The 17508-nt window shown below is 37.2% G+C and overlaps 1 protein-coding gene across 1 annotated transcript in view; it reads left to right on the forward strand.

Moving 5' to 3' along the window:
• CACNA1E (calcium voltage-gated channel subunit alpha1 E) overlaps positions 1-17508 on the forward strand; it is a 439591-nt gene that overhangs the window by 320093 nt on the left and 101990 nt on the right. The gene's annotated exons all lie outside the window — the stretch shown is intronic.

Here is a 17508-nt window from a genome sequence, read left to right on the forward strand (position 1 = left end):
TTGTTTTGTTTTTTATTCTGGTAACATATATACAACCTAAAATTTCCTCTCTTAACCACATTCAAATATATAATTGAGTGGTGGTAATTCTGTTCACAATATTGTGCTGCCATCACCAACCATCCATTGCCAAACCCTTTCCAGTATCCCAAACAGACACTCTGTATTAATTAAAAATTATCCCTCATTCCCTGCCCCCACCCCAGTCCCTGGTAACCTGTATTTTAGTTTCTCACTCTGTAAATTTGTTTATTCTAATTATTTCATATCAGTGAGATCAGGCAATATTTGTCCCAGTACGTTTTTTATTATGCAGCATAACTCCCTCATAACCATAAATGCAGTATGCTTTCTTGACTCACTGTTCATTGACATAAAAAAAGTTTCATCTGAAATATTTCATATATGCAAAGAAAAAAATATATATTATTTTATGCATTTTTGCACTGTATATGAGATATAAGTAAAACAAAATGACTATCTGGGCATTCACAAAGAAGCTTTAGAAATACAGCATTACCAATACAGGAAAGCTGGCAACACTTCCCCAACTATAGTTTCTCCTCCTCCCCCTCCAAGGTACTGTTTGTTATCTCTTTGTTTTTCATTTAGGTTAACCACTTATGTATGCTTCTCTACACAATATATTATTGTTTGAATGTTATATGAATTGTAACATACAGTGTATGTTTCTGAGTTCCGTTCATGTTGATTCATTTACTTTCATTGCTGTTTAGAATTCCACTGTATAAATGTGCTACGAATTATTTACCCATTCTCCAGGTGGGAGCTACTGCTAGGTTTTTCCTGATGCAAATGATGCTGCCATGAACAGTCAGGAATTGGGTCTCTAGGCTCATATGCCTGTTCAACTCTACAAAATAATGCCCAATTGTTTTTTAAGCTGTTTATGCCAATTTACCATTTTGCCAACATTTATAAAAGAGCCTTTTGTTCTACATCCTTGTCAGCACTTAAACTGTTTGGCTTCTTACTGTGTGCCAATTTGATGGGTGTAAACAGCATCTCATGGTTTTAATTTGCATTTTCTTGATCACTAATGAGGTTGAGCACATTTTCAAATGTTTATTGCCCATTCGTATTTCCTCTACTGAAAAATACCATTTCCATTTATTGTCCATATTTCTTTTGGATTGTTTGTCCTTTTCTTATTGATTTATTAAATTTCTTTGTATAGTCTGGATAAGCATTCATTAGTTTTGGGTTTTCTTGTTTGTTTGTTTGGTTGGTTCATTTTATGTCTTAAAACAACCTCCCTCAGTTTGTGGCAGGTCATCATTTTGTTCTATGGTGTCTTAACTATAAACACAAGTTCCAAGTTTTGCTGTGCTTGTATTTATCCATCTTATTCTTTATGATTTGTGTTTCTTTTAAATCTTGTTTAAAATCCTTCTCTGCTCTAACATAATAAAGATACTTTATTCTCAAGTTTTTTATGTTTTCATTTTACATGTAAGTCTTTCATCTACTTAGAATTGTTGGCTGTTTGTGTGTGTTAATGGGTTGAGATAGGGACCCATTTTCATTTGTTTTCCATATAGATAGTGAATTGTCCAGCACTATTTATAAGAAAAATCTTGGCTATTCTGGGCAACTTTTCTTTTCCTTGTAAATTTTAGCATCCTTATCAAGTTCCAAGAAAACCTCTGTTTTGGCATTTTAATTGGAATGTTTTGTATCTATAGCTTAGTTTAGGAAGAACTGACATTTACAATAATAAGTCTATCCATAAACATATGGGTGCCTTTATTTATTTGTGCCTTCTTTCCTGGTTTTCAGTATAATTTTATAACTCCAGAAAGTTCATGTATATCTTTTGTTAGATTTATCCTAGGTACCTCATGTTTTTTGTTGCAGTTATAAATGGTATGTTTTTGGTGTTAATTTTCTAATTGTTTTGGTATTTAGAGTTTCAGCTGATTTGGGGAATTTTTGTTTTTTTAGACATTGGGGCCTGGGATTGAACCCAGGGCAGAGAATCCTTGTATGTGGGAAGCCAGCACTCAATCACTGAGCTGCATCAGCTTCCCTGAGTTGGTTTCTTCGTTTGATTGCTTGTTGTTTCCATTTTCCTTAGGCAGCCCTAGGATCCAAACCCAGGGCCTCCATGTGGGAAGCAGGTGCTCAACTGCTGGAGCCACATTTGCTCTCCGGATATTGATTTTTTATTCATCAATCTTATAATACACTCTTAATTCTGCTACATTGTATGTACATTCTTTAGGGTTTTCAACACATTGACAATCTTATCAGAGAATCTTAGGTTTTAGTTCTTTTTTCCACTCTTTCTGCTCTTTTAATACTTGTTTTACTTCACTATCTAAGCTCTCCAATCATTTTAAAGGAAGTGCTTGCTTTTTTTTTATCAAGTTTAATGCATGTTGTAGGTCACGGGAGTTCCTTTCATGTCTAGTTTGTTAAGTTTTCTTGTCATTAATCAGTGTTAGACTTTATAAATGCTTTTTCTCTGCCTCAATTGGAATGATTATATAGCTTTTAACCTTTAATTTGTTAATGCTATGAATTATATTAATAGATTTCCTAAGGATAAGCCAACCTAATCTTCCTTTGATAGACACAGGTTGGTCATAATATATTATTTACACATTGCTGTATTTTATTTTGAGTAGGATTTTTCCATCTATTTTAATGAGTGGAACTGATCATAAATTTCTTTTCTCATACCAACCTGTATTTGCCTGATTTTAGTATCAAAGTTTAGCTTCATAAAACATTTCCTCTTTTTTATTCTCCCCCTGAAAGATTTTTACAAGTTCGAAATTATCTGCTTCTTCTAAGTTTAATGAACACATGAAAAATCATTTGATGCTGATGGTTTTTTGGGTACGTGTGGAAAATTTTTACTGATTCACTTTCTCTGATGGTTATACAACTATTCAGACTTTGTACTTTTTAAATTCAGTTTGGTTCATAACATATTTTCTATAAATATGTCCATTTTCTTTTAACATTTACATTTATTGGCAAAAATTGTTCTTAATATTCTCTTATCTTTTGAAACACTGCTGTATTAGTAATGTGTCATCTTTTCCTTTCAAATTGCTTGTTTGTGACTTTTATTTATTCTTTTTTTTTTTTAAGATTTATTTTTTTGATTTATTTCTCTCCCCTTCCCCATGCGCCCCCCCCTGCCACCCCCTTCCCCCGGGTGTCTGTTCTCTGTGTCCATTTGCTGTGTGTTCTTCTGTGACCGCTTCTACCCTTAGCAGCAGCACCAGGAATCTGTGTTTGTTTTTGTCGCGTCATCTTGTTGTGTCAGCTCTCCATGTGTGCGGCGCCATTCTTGGGCAGGCTGCACTTTCTTTCCCGCTAGGTGGCCTTCCTTCAGGGCATACTTCTTTCGCACTCCTTGCACGTGGAACTCCCCTACGCGGGGGACAACCCTGCGTGACAGGGCACTTCTTGTGTGCATCAGCACTGAGCATGGGCCAGCTCCACATGGGTCAAGGAGGCCGGGGGATTGAACCGCGGACCTCCCATGTGGTAGATGGACGCCCTATCCATTGGGCCAAGTCCGCTTCCCTATTTATTCTTGATCAACCTCACCAGAGGTTTGTCTGTTCAATGAAACACCTTTTTACTTTTCTGATCACACCTGAATCATCATTTTCTATTTAATTTTTGCTATTATCTTTATATCCTTCTTTCTTCTATTTTATTTATACTCTTCTAACTCCTTGTTCTTTTTTATACCCCTTTGAATGATTAATTAATTTTCAATCTTTCTTATTTTCTGATATTCACATCCACTGTTATGCATCTTCCTTGAAGGACCTTTTTTTTCCTCTCCCCTTCCCCACCCTCCCCAGCCCAGTTGTCTGCTCTCTCTGTCCATTCGCTGTGTGTTCTTCTGTGTTCACTTGCATTCTTGTTGATGGCACCCGGAATCTGTGTCGCGTTTTGTTGCGTCATCTTGCTGCATCAGCTTTCTGTGCGTGTGGTGCCATTCCTGGGCAGGCTGCGCTTTTTTGGCACTGGGCAGCTCTCCTTACGGAGCACACTCCTGCGTGTGGGGTTACCCCACGTGGGGGACATCCCTGTGTGGCACGGCACTCCTTGCGCACATAAGCACTGCGCGTAGGCCAGCTCACCACACAGGCCAGGAGGCCCTGGGTTTGAACCTTGCACCTCCCATGTGTTAGGCTTATGCCCTATCCGTTGGGCCAAGTTTGCTTCCCTTGGAGGACCATTTTAACAGCAGTCTGTAGTTTATGTTTTATATAAAATTTTCAATTTCATGCAAATTGGAGCTTTTAAAATTTCTTTTTGATTTTTGTCTTTGACCAATGAATCACTTAGAAGTTAGGTTTTAAATTTCTAAATATATAGAGGGGCTTGGATTATCTTTTGTTATTATTTCTAATTTAATTATATTGTGGATAGAACATATGATCCATATGCTACCAATTCTCTGAAATATATTGAACTTTAGGTTGTAGTAAGGGGTCAAGTTTTTAAAATGTTCTAAGTGTGCTTGAGAAGAAGAATATGTATTCTGTAATGTTAGGGTGTTCATTAAATAAATATTTTAATTTATGTTTTTAAAATCTTCCATATCTTTATTGCTTCTTTTTGTATGTTTGATCTGTCAATTATTTTAAGAAAGACTGTAGATTAATCAGGGATCTCCAGAGAAACAGAACCAACAGGGAAGACAGATAAATTTACTGTTAGAATCGCTGTGTAAGAATTGGCTCATGCGCCCATGGAAATTGGGAAGTCTGAAATCCGTAGGAGAGGTTGCAAGTTGGAAATTCAGTGAAGGTTGATGTTGGATTCCCCAGGAGAAGCTTGCTGTCTGAAGTAGAGAAAGAAACTCTACTTTCTGACTGCTGAAATCCTTGTTTCTCCCTTCAAGGCCTTGTACTGATTGGGTGAGGAGACGTCTGTCATTGCTGAAGATAATCTCCTTTATTGATGGTAGATGTAAACAGCCATACATGTCATCAACTAATTATTTAAATCCATGATATACCCTCACAGTAACAATCAGACCAGTGCTTGCTTGACCAAACAGCTGGACACCATCACCTGGCCAAGGGGACACATGAAATGAACCATCACGGGCTTGTTGAATTCTTCCACTAAGAAAGTATTTACCAGCTTCTCCTTAGAGTTCTACCCATTTTTGTTTTATTCATTTTGAGACTATTTTATTAGGTACACATGTATTCAGAAGTGTTAATGTCCTGTGAATTCCACCTTTACCCAATAGCAAATTTGTCTTTTTATATTCTGATATATTCATATAGTATTGCTTTTCTTTCTTTTGTTTTCAGACTTATTTAGACCTTATATTTTAAGTTTATCTCTTTGGCTGGATCCTTAAAATCTAATCTGACAATCTTCTGTCAACTGGATAGTTTAATACGTTTTTATATTTTATTTCTTAAGAATTTGGATTTATTTTGGACCTTGTTTGTGCTTTTTTTTTTAAAGTACTTTTTCTATACCTCCTTTTTTTTTTTTTGCATCTGGCTTCCTATGATTATTATTTTTCTTATTTCACTTATGCTCTCTATCAATATTGAAGTTAACATTCTATTTCTGTTCTTTCCATGGCTATATTTTAAATTTTCAAGGTATTCTTAACTTAATGAACTTTCTTAGAAACCTAATACCTTAACTCCTCTGCCACAAAAATCTAAGTACTTGGGAACTCATGTCACCCTGTTTTGGAGCTTAGAAGTTATTACTGACCAGAATCTAGTTCTTATTTGTATTTTTTTAACCCAGCAAACAATAAAACAATGATTATTTTAAACAAATATTTTTGGTTAGATTTACCCAAATGTCAACCAGATATTTTGCTTATGATGCTTTCTTCCATCTTAGACTTTCTCTTTTCAAGAGTAAGAGTACCTCCCTCAGAAATTCCTTTAGTGGAGTTTTTGGTACCTGCTCTTTCAGTTTTTATTTATCTGAAAATATTTTTACTTTGATTTCATTCTTAAAAGTAAGTTTTTCAAGATTCACAACTAAATGTTGACTATTACTTTGTCTCAGCATTCTGAAGATATATAATCCTTGTGTCCTGGCTTACATCACTGCTGATGAGATGTAATTTTGATTCCTTAATAAATTAAATATTTTTATCTCTTAGGCTCCTTTTAAGACTGTCTTTTTGTTGTTCTGTAGTATTACTCTAATGATTCCAGTTATAGATTTTTTTAATCATGTATGTATATATCTTATCTGTGCATTTGCATTGTTCATCAGTCTGGGAAATTTGGCATAATCTTTTAAAGTATTACCTCTCTCTTGTCTTCCTATTTTTTATGAAATTCTGACTAGACTTATATCATGCCTCTATCCTATCTAAGATTTCTGTTAACTTCTCTTTGATATTTTTTTAAACTTTATTTCAACTTCAAAAAATAAAATAACAGACAAAGGGCAGCTAAACAAATTATGGAAGGATTACTCTAAAAAATCCTGTCCTGTACATTTATCTTATTTAATTCTAAAAACAAACTGAGTTGTTGCTCCAGTTTTTGAAAATATGAATAAATGAGCACAGGTTAGTTAAATGGCATGACCAAGGTCTCCTTGTCAATGATGAAAATGAAAAACAAATAGTTGATCATATTCATATTTCATAAAATTAAATCCCATATTCTTCTAAAAATCTTTAGCATTGGTATAGTACCTTCTTTGCCTTTTCTACAAAAGTATTACAATATTAACTGTTAACTAGAGTCTATAAATTAGTTGTATTTTTCCCGTGTTTCACCACATACTTAATACCTTGTAATAGAGGAACATACTCGTATTTGTATTAATTAACCACAATCCTTGGGAAGCGGACTTGGCCCAGTGGTTATGGCGTCCGTCTACCACATGGGAGGTCCGCAGTTCAAGCCCCAGGCCTCCTTGACCCGTGTGGAGCTGGCCCATGTGCAGTGCTGATGCATACAAGGAGTGCCATGCCACACAGGGTTGTCCCCGCGTAGGGGGGCCCCATGCACAAGGAGTGCGCCCCATAAGGAGAGCCGCCCAGCATGAAAGAAAGTGCAGCCTGCCCAGGAATGGTGCCACACACACGGAGAGCTGACACAACAAGATGACGCAACAAAAAAAGAAACACAGATTCTTGTGCTGCTGACAACAACAGAAGTGGACAAAGAGAACATGCAGCAAATAGACACAGAGACCAGACAACTGGTGCGAGGGGGAGAGGAGAGAAATAAAAAAAAAATTTAAAAAAAATTAACCACAATCCTCATCTACCACCAAAAAATCACTATATTATACAGTCCCTAGATTATCCTCTAGCTGTCTGTCAATTAACATTAACCTCCCTAGACTACCTTTCAGCCATAACCACATTTATAAATCAGCAGTGTTAGTTATACTCATTATAATGTATAACTCTACCTGTTTCCACATATTTACAATCAACTTTACTAAACATTCTACATACATTCAGCTTCAGCTCCCCCTTTTCAACCCACATTCTGTCTCCTACTAACCTATACTCTATTATTTGCCTCCAGAAGTTTACTAATCGTACTTAGTTTTTATCAGTGAGAGCATACAATATTCATCCTTTTGTGTCTTATTTCACTCAACATAATATCCTCAAGGTTCATCCACATTGTCATATGCATCCCAAGTTCATTTCTTCTTATAGCTGAACAGTATTCCATCATGTGTATATACCACATTTTGTTAATTCATCAGTTGACAGGCACTTGTGTTGTTTCCATCTTTTTGCAATTTTGAATAATGCTGCAAATATCTGTTCACATCCTTGCTTTCAATTCTTCTGAATGTATTTCTAGTAGTGGGATTGCTGGATAATATGGCAATTCTGTATTTAGCTTCCTGAGGAACCACCAAACTCCAGAGAAGCTGCACCGTTTTATACTCCCACCGTGAAGAACTGTTCTATTTCTCTGCTCCTTCTCCACCAGCACTTGGAATTTTCTGGTTTTTTTTTTTTTTTTAATAATGACCATTCTGTGAGGCATGAAATGATATCACATTTTAGGGTTTTTTTTTTTGTTTATTATTTTTATTCCCCCACCTCCACCCCAAGATGGCTCCCTCATCTATCTGCTCATTGTCTGCTTGTCTTGTTTAGGAGGCACCGGGAACCAAACCCAGAACTTCCCATGTGGGAGGCAAGTGCCCAACTGCTTGAGCCACTTCCACTCTCTGCTGGTTGTGGCATCTGCTGGTTGTGGCATCTGCTCATTGCAGCATCTTGCTGGTTGTGGCATCTGCTTGTTACAGCATCTGCTTGTCATCTCTAGGAGGCACTGGGAATTGAAACTGGGGCCTCTTGTGTGGGAGGTGGACACCCAATTGCTTGAACCACATCTGCTCCCCTGCATTGTAGTTTTGATCTGGATTTCCCTAATAGCTAGCCATGTTGAGCATCTTTTCATGTGGTTTTTGACCATTTGTTTTTCCTCTTTGGAAAAATGCCTATTCAAGTCTCTTACCCATTTTTAAAATTGGATTGCTTGTCTCTTTATTGTTGAATTGTGCAATCTCTTATATAACATGGAAATCAAACTCTTATCAGTTATCTGGTTTCTGGAAAATTTCTCCCCTTGAGTAGGCTCCCTTTTCACCTTCTTTATAAGGTCATTTGAATAGTAGGTGTCTCAGAGTAGGTCTATTCAGTTTATTGTGGGGAGTGTGTTGTCCTTCTTAACTATTGGTAATCAATGTCCTTCATAAGAATTGGGAAGCTTTCAGTTATTATTTCCTCAAATATTCTTTCCACCCCTTTTCCATTCTCACTCCTTCTGGGACATCTATAATAAATGTGTTTGTATATTTATACTGTCATTTAATTTCCTGAGATCGTGTTCAATTTTTTCCATTCTTTGCTCTTTCTACTCTTCTGACTTCTCAAGTTCAGATTCTTCAATGTCCATTCCACTTATTCTGTCCTTAGCCAATTCAAATATGCTATTATATACCTCTAGTATAGTGTTCTGTTTTATTTTTGAGGTACCGGGACTAGGGACCGAACCTGGGACCTCATATGTAGAGAGCCAACGCTCAACCACTGAGCCACGTGGGCTTCCCTGAGTTAATTTGCTCATTTGTTTTATTTGCTGTTTGTTGTTGTTTTTTTCAATAGACACCAGGAACTGAACCCAGGACCTCCCATGTGGGAGGTGGGTGTTCAATCACTTGAGCCACAGTTGTTCCCCTTTAATGTTGTTTTAATCTCATCCATTATGTCTCTCATTCCCTTAAGCTGTTACTTTTCTTTGTAGCCTTTCGAAGTCTTCTTTATGCTCACACACTATCTTCTTAATACCCTTTATCTCTCTAGTCATAGTTTCCTTTAACTTCTTTAATTGATTTAGGAGATTTGTGTGACCATCATTGATTAGTTATCTTGAATCCTGTGTTCATCAAGATTATTGGTTTCTTCCTTTGGCTGGCACTATCTTTCTGTTTGTTAGTATGACGTGTAATTTTTGCTGATATTTAGGTATCTGATTATGTTGGTGATTTTACTCTGTTGGTCAATTTCTCTCTCTCACCTAGTGTTTTTTTTTCCACAACTCTTCTTTGATTTTTGGCTCAGCTTTTCCTAAAACTTTATGATTGCCCTGTTTAAGTTATCAAAACAAGGCCAGGGACCCACTAATGGAGCACAGACCAGACCAGTGGGGCTTGGGAAAAAAACAAGAGACAAGCCTTGTCTTTCTTTGTTTTCCCAGCCAGATAGCAAACGGCACTCTTTGGCAATCCTTTCTATAGAAACGGATCTTTCGATTTCCACTCACTGTATTTTCTGAACCAGTGATCTAAAGCCAGGCTATGCTGTTTATACTTGTTGGAGAGAAACCATGCTCAGCCCTCCACCATACCCTCCCCCTTACAGGAAGGAAAATGTCCTTTCCTCTTGCTGTTGACCACTCAGCTGCAAGTTTTACTGAGGCTGTTCGCCTTGAGTGTAGGGAATGGGTGGCATTTCCAGCACGGGGGCTAGTAACTCATGGTTTTTCTTTTGACCTCTTCATCTCTCTGTCCCCAATACCTCCTGGACAATGTATGCAACACTCTCCTGATCTGCACATCCCCAAACCAGCTCCTCAGACAACTTCTGCAATTTCTTCCCTGTTTTTTAAAAGAGCTACACCCTGCCTAACCTACCCTAACAATGATTTTCCCTTTTCATTTTTCGCATCTATTTCACTGCATTATCAGATATATCCCCTAGTTCACTGACATTTTCTTCAACACTGTTCTGCTGTATAACTTAGCTTTGAAATTAAATTTGTATTGAAAGCAAAAACAAATTATCAACATCAGGGATGAAAAGGGAGACATCACTGCAGAGCCTACAGACATTAGAAGAGCATTCTATGAATAATTTATGCCAGTAAATTCAACAACTTAGATCAAATGGAAAGTTCCTTGAAAGTATAAATTGCAAAAACTGACACAAGAAATGGAGAATCTAAATAAATCCAAATCAATTAAAGAAATTAAACTCATAATCTAAAACTTTTTCATCAAGAAACCTTCAGGCTAATTAGCTTCACCAGTCAATTCTACCATATTTTAAGGAAGGAAAAATACCAATCCTTGACAAACTCCTTTAGAAAAGAGAAGATAATGGAACACTTCTCAATTAATTGCATGAAGCCAGCAGAACTCTAATTCTTAAGCCTGACAAATATAAGAAAAGAAAATTACAGAACAATATTCATCATGAACATTGATACAAAATTTCTTAACAAAATATTATCAAACAAATCTGGCAGAACATAAAAGATGACCAAATGCAAGATTGGTTTAACATTTGAAAATCAATCAATGTAGTATACCACATTAACAGTATAAAATGAAAAAAACATAAGCATCTCAATAGATGCACAAAAAGAACTTAAAATTCAGTACTCCTTTATGATGAGAACTCATAGTAAACTAATAATAGAAGGGAACTTTCTCAGTTTAATAAAGGGCATCTGCAAAAATCCTACAGCTAACATACTGAATGGTAAAATATTAATCCCTTTTTCGCTATGATCTAGAAACAGACAAGGGCTTTCACTTTCACCTCTTCTATTCAGCACTGACTATAGATCTTAGCCATTGTAATAATACAAGACAAAGGGGCACACAATTTGGAAATGAAGTAAAACTAATTTTTTCAATATAAAAATTATATGAAATGGTTGTATATTTTGATAATCTAACAATAAACTCTACAAACTGCTTGAGCCAATAGTGAATTTAGCAAAGTCAGCATAAAAATTGTGTCATGTATACTTCCAACAATTTAAATGTCAATTTAAATGAATTAAAAATGAATTTAGATTTCCAATCCAAGAACACAAAATGCCCTTCCATTTATTAAGGTGGTCTTTGATTTATTTTAGCAAGACTTTGTAGTTTTCCATGTATATGTCCTTCACATTCTGGTTTAGATTTATTCTTAAATGTTTGTTTCTTCTAGTTGCCATTGCGGGTGGATTTTTTCCTTGATTTCCCCATCAGACTGTTACTAGTGCATAGAAACAATATTGATTTTTTATGTTGATCTTTTACTCTACCATTTTGCTGTATTCATTTATTAGTGCTAGTAGCTTTGCTGTGGATTTTTCATGATTTTCTGTATATAGGATCATGTTGTCTACAATCAAGGAAAGTTTTACATCTTCCTTTCAATTTGGATGCCTTTATTTCTTTTTCTTGCCTAATTACTCTGGCTGGAACTTCCAGTACAATGTTGAATAATAGTGGCGATTGTGGATATCCTTGTCTTGTTCCAGGTCATAGGGGGAAATCTTTCAATCTTTCTTCGAGTATAGTATTAGCTGTTAGATCATGGACCTAAATAGAAAACTCAAATCCATAAAGCTTCTAGAACAAAATATAGAAAAATATCTTTGAGACCTCAGGGTAGGGAAATTTTTATTGGGCAGAATACAAAAAGTGCAAACAATAAAACCCAAAAATTTATGTTGTAATTTGTCAAAAAATGTCTGCTGATCAAAAGACACTATGAAGAAAATGAATACAGGCAAGCCACAAACTGGGAAAAAATATTTATATAGCATGGATTTGTTTTTGTTTCTTGACCTTAAATATTTCTTTTACTTTCCTGAAAGCTTAGTAATGCATTAACTACTGTAACTAATGCTTATTGTAATTTATCCAACATCCTGGTATTTTGTGTAAAGTATTTCAGAACACTCTTGCACCATTTCTGCCAGAAGTAGAAGTTAGTTCATTGCCTTTGCAGATTCTCTATAAAATACAATGATTTTTCCATCAATGTTAGATGGAAATATAGTTATATCATAAGAAACGCTATCTTATTTCATACCTAAACAAAATTTTTATCCAAATCCTATCTAATTACCCCTTCAGAAGTAAGGCCTGTACTAAGTAGTTTTCTGATAGGAGGCATTATTACAAAGTAGTCAGTAAACTTCTGGGAAAAAAATGTTGACATGATCTTTCTTTTCAGGTGTCAGCCTTCCTGTAAGTGGGGCTCTGGGTACACACAAGTGTATGTGTATACCCATATGCGTGCATGTACATTTTCCTGGTTGTGGATATATCTACATGTATTCACAGATAATATTTTCAGATAAGATATGTTTTCAGAAGAATAAAGATGTGGAAAGAAATAATATTTTAACTTGAACTTAGAATTCATTGCAATGTTTGGATGCAAGATATATGAGAAAAATGATCATTATTAGCAGAGCCTGTTTACTTGCAAAAGAATATGACTTATTTACACTGTTATACATTAGTGATTTTAGTGGGCATCTGTTTCTAGTAACTACCATTTGAGAATGTGGGGGCAATGTAAATTTCCTCCTTGTACACAGTGAGAATGTGAATTCAGTGCCTCCTGTGGCTCTCTCCCCTAAGCTCCTCAGAGTAGGGCAGAGTGAAGACATACAGCATCTATGTCCACAAAGTGCTTTCAATTTCTGAATTCTTCTTATCAAGGACTTTTAACAGTTTGTAGGTGAGCATCAGTGCACGGACCATACAATGAGTGGTACTGCTCTGGGAGAAGCAGGTCTACTCTGAAGGAAGGTTTTCCCTTCTGCTGAATGTAAATACATAAGAATGAACTTTGGTAGGGGAAGAACTTTGATATTTCTTGTAAATCATGCTGGCTGGAGATTATGGTCCAAGCTGTCAGTTCCTTTGCTAATGCTTTTATGTACATGCATGTCCAAATTCTGGAGTCTTCTATGAAGAAATCCTCACCAAAAACTGTATTTAAAAATGCTCCTTCTAAAGGTAGCAGAATTATTTTAAAGCCTATGAGGTGTGAGCAGTTAGAGTTGAGAAGTAGTCAGTGGACAAATGCTCAGTCACAGACTTTGTAAGAAGATAAGCTTTTCTCCTCTCTGAATGTCACCTTCCTTTTCAGTGTGTATTTATATTCTCCTTGACTCAAATGTCTATTTGAATTAATAATCCAAGGTGATAAATTAACAAGAATTATCCATTCATAATACTTTGGACTTTAAGAGGACAGCTACTTTATGGTTTCAAATTTGGGTTTAACTCACATGTATTGAAGGTGAGGTACTATAAGTGCCTTTGCTTATGTGAACCCATTGACACAATAGCCGAGTGAGGCTGGTATTTTTATCAATGCCATTTATTAGGAAATGGAGCCTGAAAGACCTCCAATGACTTGCCCATAGTCTATGATTCAAAACTACTCCAAACCCAGTTCTTGTACTATACCACAGGTTTAATTATCTTGTATGATATTTTGTCACTTCAGTTTTTTTCCTATTGTTTTTGAGTCCTGATTAGAACAGTCCAAAATACAAAATACCCACCATAAGCCAACCTTTTAGGAGGAGAACATCTTTGTACATCACTTGCTTTCATAGTATTTACCTCTAATAGGCACTGACATTTTCAATGAAGTAATAATTGCATTTTAATGAGGAACCAGGTTAAAGACAGGCTAAAGGAATTGGTGATTTATCACATATCCTCAATTTAAGAAAGACTTCTAGATAAAAAGTGATAACCATCAACTTAGTTGAGGCTCTGAAGGCATAAAGCCTCAATTGTAGCAGAAAGTATTTAAGCTGAATATACTGAAGAATTTCATATCATGAAGATGCTTTAAAGTTTCAGAATGGTTTTGGAAGTTCATATAAAGTGTCAAAGAAAAGATGCACAACTTTTTTTCAGATTGGCTTGATTGAGGCATAATTCTTGGAGGTAGAGGGATGGACCACATTACTGAAGATATGGCCTGCAGTGGTCATGACTTATACAGGTGACATCCTGAGGAAGGAATATATAATTCTGAATGTTCTGTTGCTTTGATACATTCATTCAATATTCATATACATTGAGTTCTTTCTGAGCACCAGGAACTCTTTTGCCCACTGAGGACCTAATGGTAACCGTAGGATACCATAGGTAACCATAGCATAAGAGAGCCCTAGCTTACATTCTTGTGGACAGACAAAATATTTGAATAAAGTAGCTTTTTTAGTGATAAGTACTATTGATTAAATGAAACAGGTTAATGTAGTAAGGTAGGTAGTAGAGTTGTTAATTTGAATTTGTGATCAGGGAAGGCCTGCCCAAAGCCAAGGACACAGACAAGGGTCAGATCCATGGAGGATCTTGCAGGCCAAAGTGAAGTGCTTTGATTTTAACAGTGAGGAACCAGTGGAGAGTTTTACGGAGGGGGGTGACATGACTTATTTCACGGTTTCAGACTGGTTGCTGTGAGAAACATAGGGGGATTGGGGCAAGGGTGGAAATAGAAGACAGTTAGGGAGGCTACTGAAGGTAGGAAACATTGAGGCAATAGGTGATATCAGAGTGGATGAGGACGGTAGCAGTGGAGTTGGAGAGAAGTGGAGCAGCAGCAATCGCTCAGTCCCTTGTCCTCCCAGAGTTCACAGCATAGTAGGGTCACATGTAAGAGGGCAATTACAACACAAGAAATGGGAAATTGTTGAGGTACAGCTACTTCTAGAATGGATTGTGTGATTTGGGGCAAGTCTAGGTGCTACTCTAAGCCTTGATTTTTTTTGTCTGAAAAAATGGAATTACATATGAGGGGCATTCTACTATGCCCTGAATGCATACATGAGTGGATGCATAATGAAAACTCTTAACCATCCCATCATGGGAACATTTAAAGGATAATGAGTGGACAGGCCTGTTCAGCACTAGCCTACTACCCCAAGTTTCTACATTTCTTCCCCTCTCTTCAGGAGTCTTTCCTCATTAGGCTCTTTCGGGCTGTTTTTCTTCAGGCTTCTGCTTCTTTCCTCACTCACACCATTCTCTTTCTCTTAACCTTGGGCCATATCTTGGTTCCACTTCTTCCACCAAAAAGCATAAGAAAGGATTTGTTTTAAGCTGATCTGCTAGGAAAGGGGGAGAATCTTTTGTTGTTAAACCAGGAGATTTTATCTTCCTGAAAGGAATCTTTAATGTTTAAATTATCAGGGGATTTAAACAAAGGATTATGGGAAATTGCAAGATTTTTACAAAGGAGAAAAATGCCCACACAGTCTTAAGTGTGTGAAGACTCAACCTGGCTAATAAACTCTCAGTCACTGCCTGGAACGTGGGCACACCCACTCCTCAGGTGCCTCTGAAACTTTCGGGGAGGGAGTTGATGCCACTTCTCAGAGGAAAATGTGTCTTTTAAAAGAACACAGCCATTTGTTCGTTGTCAAGATGCCTCTTTCATACCGTAATTAGAGTGTGGTGGGGGGTCTAAGAGGAATAGAAAGAAGAATATGAAATGCTCACTTCCCCATGGCTCATTCTTCCTGCTCCACAGGCTTTCAACCCACTGAAATATTGTGACTGAAACATACACTATTATGTGCAGATAGAGAAAGAAAGCAACATGCGTGCCTCTGAGTTCATGCCTTCATAGAGCCGTGTGCCAAAACGAGGTGACACAGACTAATGGATAATTAAATGAAGGAAGGAGAGCTGAATTCTGCTTGATAAACTCTGCCCTTCAGTACATCACTTTGACTCTTTGGCCTTCGTTTATCCCATCTGCAAAATAGAATAAATGGGCATTCCCCTCGTTCCCTTCTTAAAAGGTCGTGAGGACAAACCTGGGAGAATTCGATTCATAACCTTTCAGTCTTCAGGGTGCCTGCTGTTTCCTGATCACCCCAGCTTGTGGAAAGGAATGATGAAGTAGTTGGAATGAAACAGCATGGCATTCAAGAATATTCATGTTTATTTTTTGTTTTATTTTGAATTTTATTTGGAGCAATAGCAACAGTGATTTCTTGATTTTGTTTTGCTGAAAAATCAGTTAACATCTTCCTAGCACATGCCAGCAGGAGAGAAGAAGGAAAGGTGGTGGAGTCAGTCCAGGATGAATGTATTTAATTCAGTGTGTCATTCTTGAAGTGATGGATAACAAAGAATTGGCGCTTTGGAACCCAACAATTTTCAATATAAGTGGGTCAAGATATCTGGCTGCCTACTCAGTTTTCTAATAGACATCTCAAACTCAGGTACACAGCAGACTCCTGATCTTCCCCCAAAACCTGTTCCAGCACCTTTTCCATCTCCATTCATTTAATTTCATCCTCCCAGTTGCTTAAACTAAAAGCCTTGGGGTCATCATTGACTCACTCCTCTCTTACACTCCTATTAGCTCCACCGTCACAATACCCAGGCCCCTGGTATTTCTCAGCGTCTCCATTCCTCAGTCGGGCCAAGGCCCCCACCGCCTCTAACCTGCAAGGTCTCCCTGCTTCCACCCCACACCCTCGTCACTCTATTCTCAACAGGAAAACCAGAGACATTCTTTAAGAATGTAAAGCTTGAAACTTTAGAAAGGTCATGTATTCCTCTGATGAAACCCTGCTAATGGTTTCCTGCTTATACCAAGTAGAAGACAAATCTCTGTAGGGTCTCTCCGGCCCTCCACTATCTCTACCTCCAGGCGGTCTGTTCCCCACACTGGCCTCATGGCGCTCGTTTCCCTTTTACTCGGTCTCCACCAGCCACGTTGGTCCCTTTCTGTGCCGCAGAAGCTCCCGCAGGCCTGCTTTCGGCCTCGCGGCTCTGTTCCTGCCCTGACCATTGCTTCTTGCCAGACTGTTCTTCCCTGGATATATCGCAGGGCATACTCCCTCACACCTCTCTGTCTTTTCTCAAAAATTCTGCTCAGTGAGGCCTTTCTGGGCCTTGCACTTATTAGTATATAGCATATTTTATACTGTGCTTATATATCTTGTTTAACTCTTGTGAGCTTCACTAGATTTTAGGCTTCCTGGGGGCAAGAATTTTGCTGTTAGGTTTGCTACTGTACCCCCATGTTCTAGAACTTCCATATTGTAGGCACTCAATAGTTTTTAGAGGTTGAATGAAAGCTTGATAATAGATTATCTGTAATAAGATACACTCTCAGGAGTGTCCATAGTACTAATGATGACCGCTCGGAGCACCTGCTGTGTGCCAGACACTATACTTTGCACTTTCCATCCA

This window comes from Dasypus novemcinctus, chromosome 13, assembly GCF_030445035.2.
Source record: "Dasypus novemcinctus isolate mDasNov1 chromosome 13, mDasNov1.1.hap2, whole genome shotgun sequence".
NCBI classification, from domain to species: domain Eukaryota; kingdom Metazoa; phylum Chordata; class Mammalia; order Cingulata; family Dasypodidae; genus Dasypus; species Dasypus novemcinctus.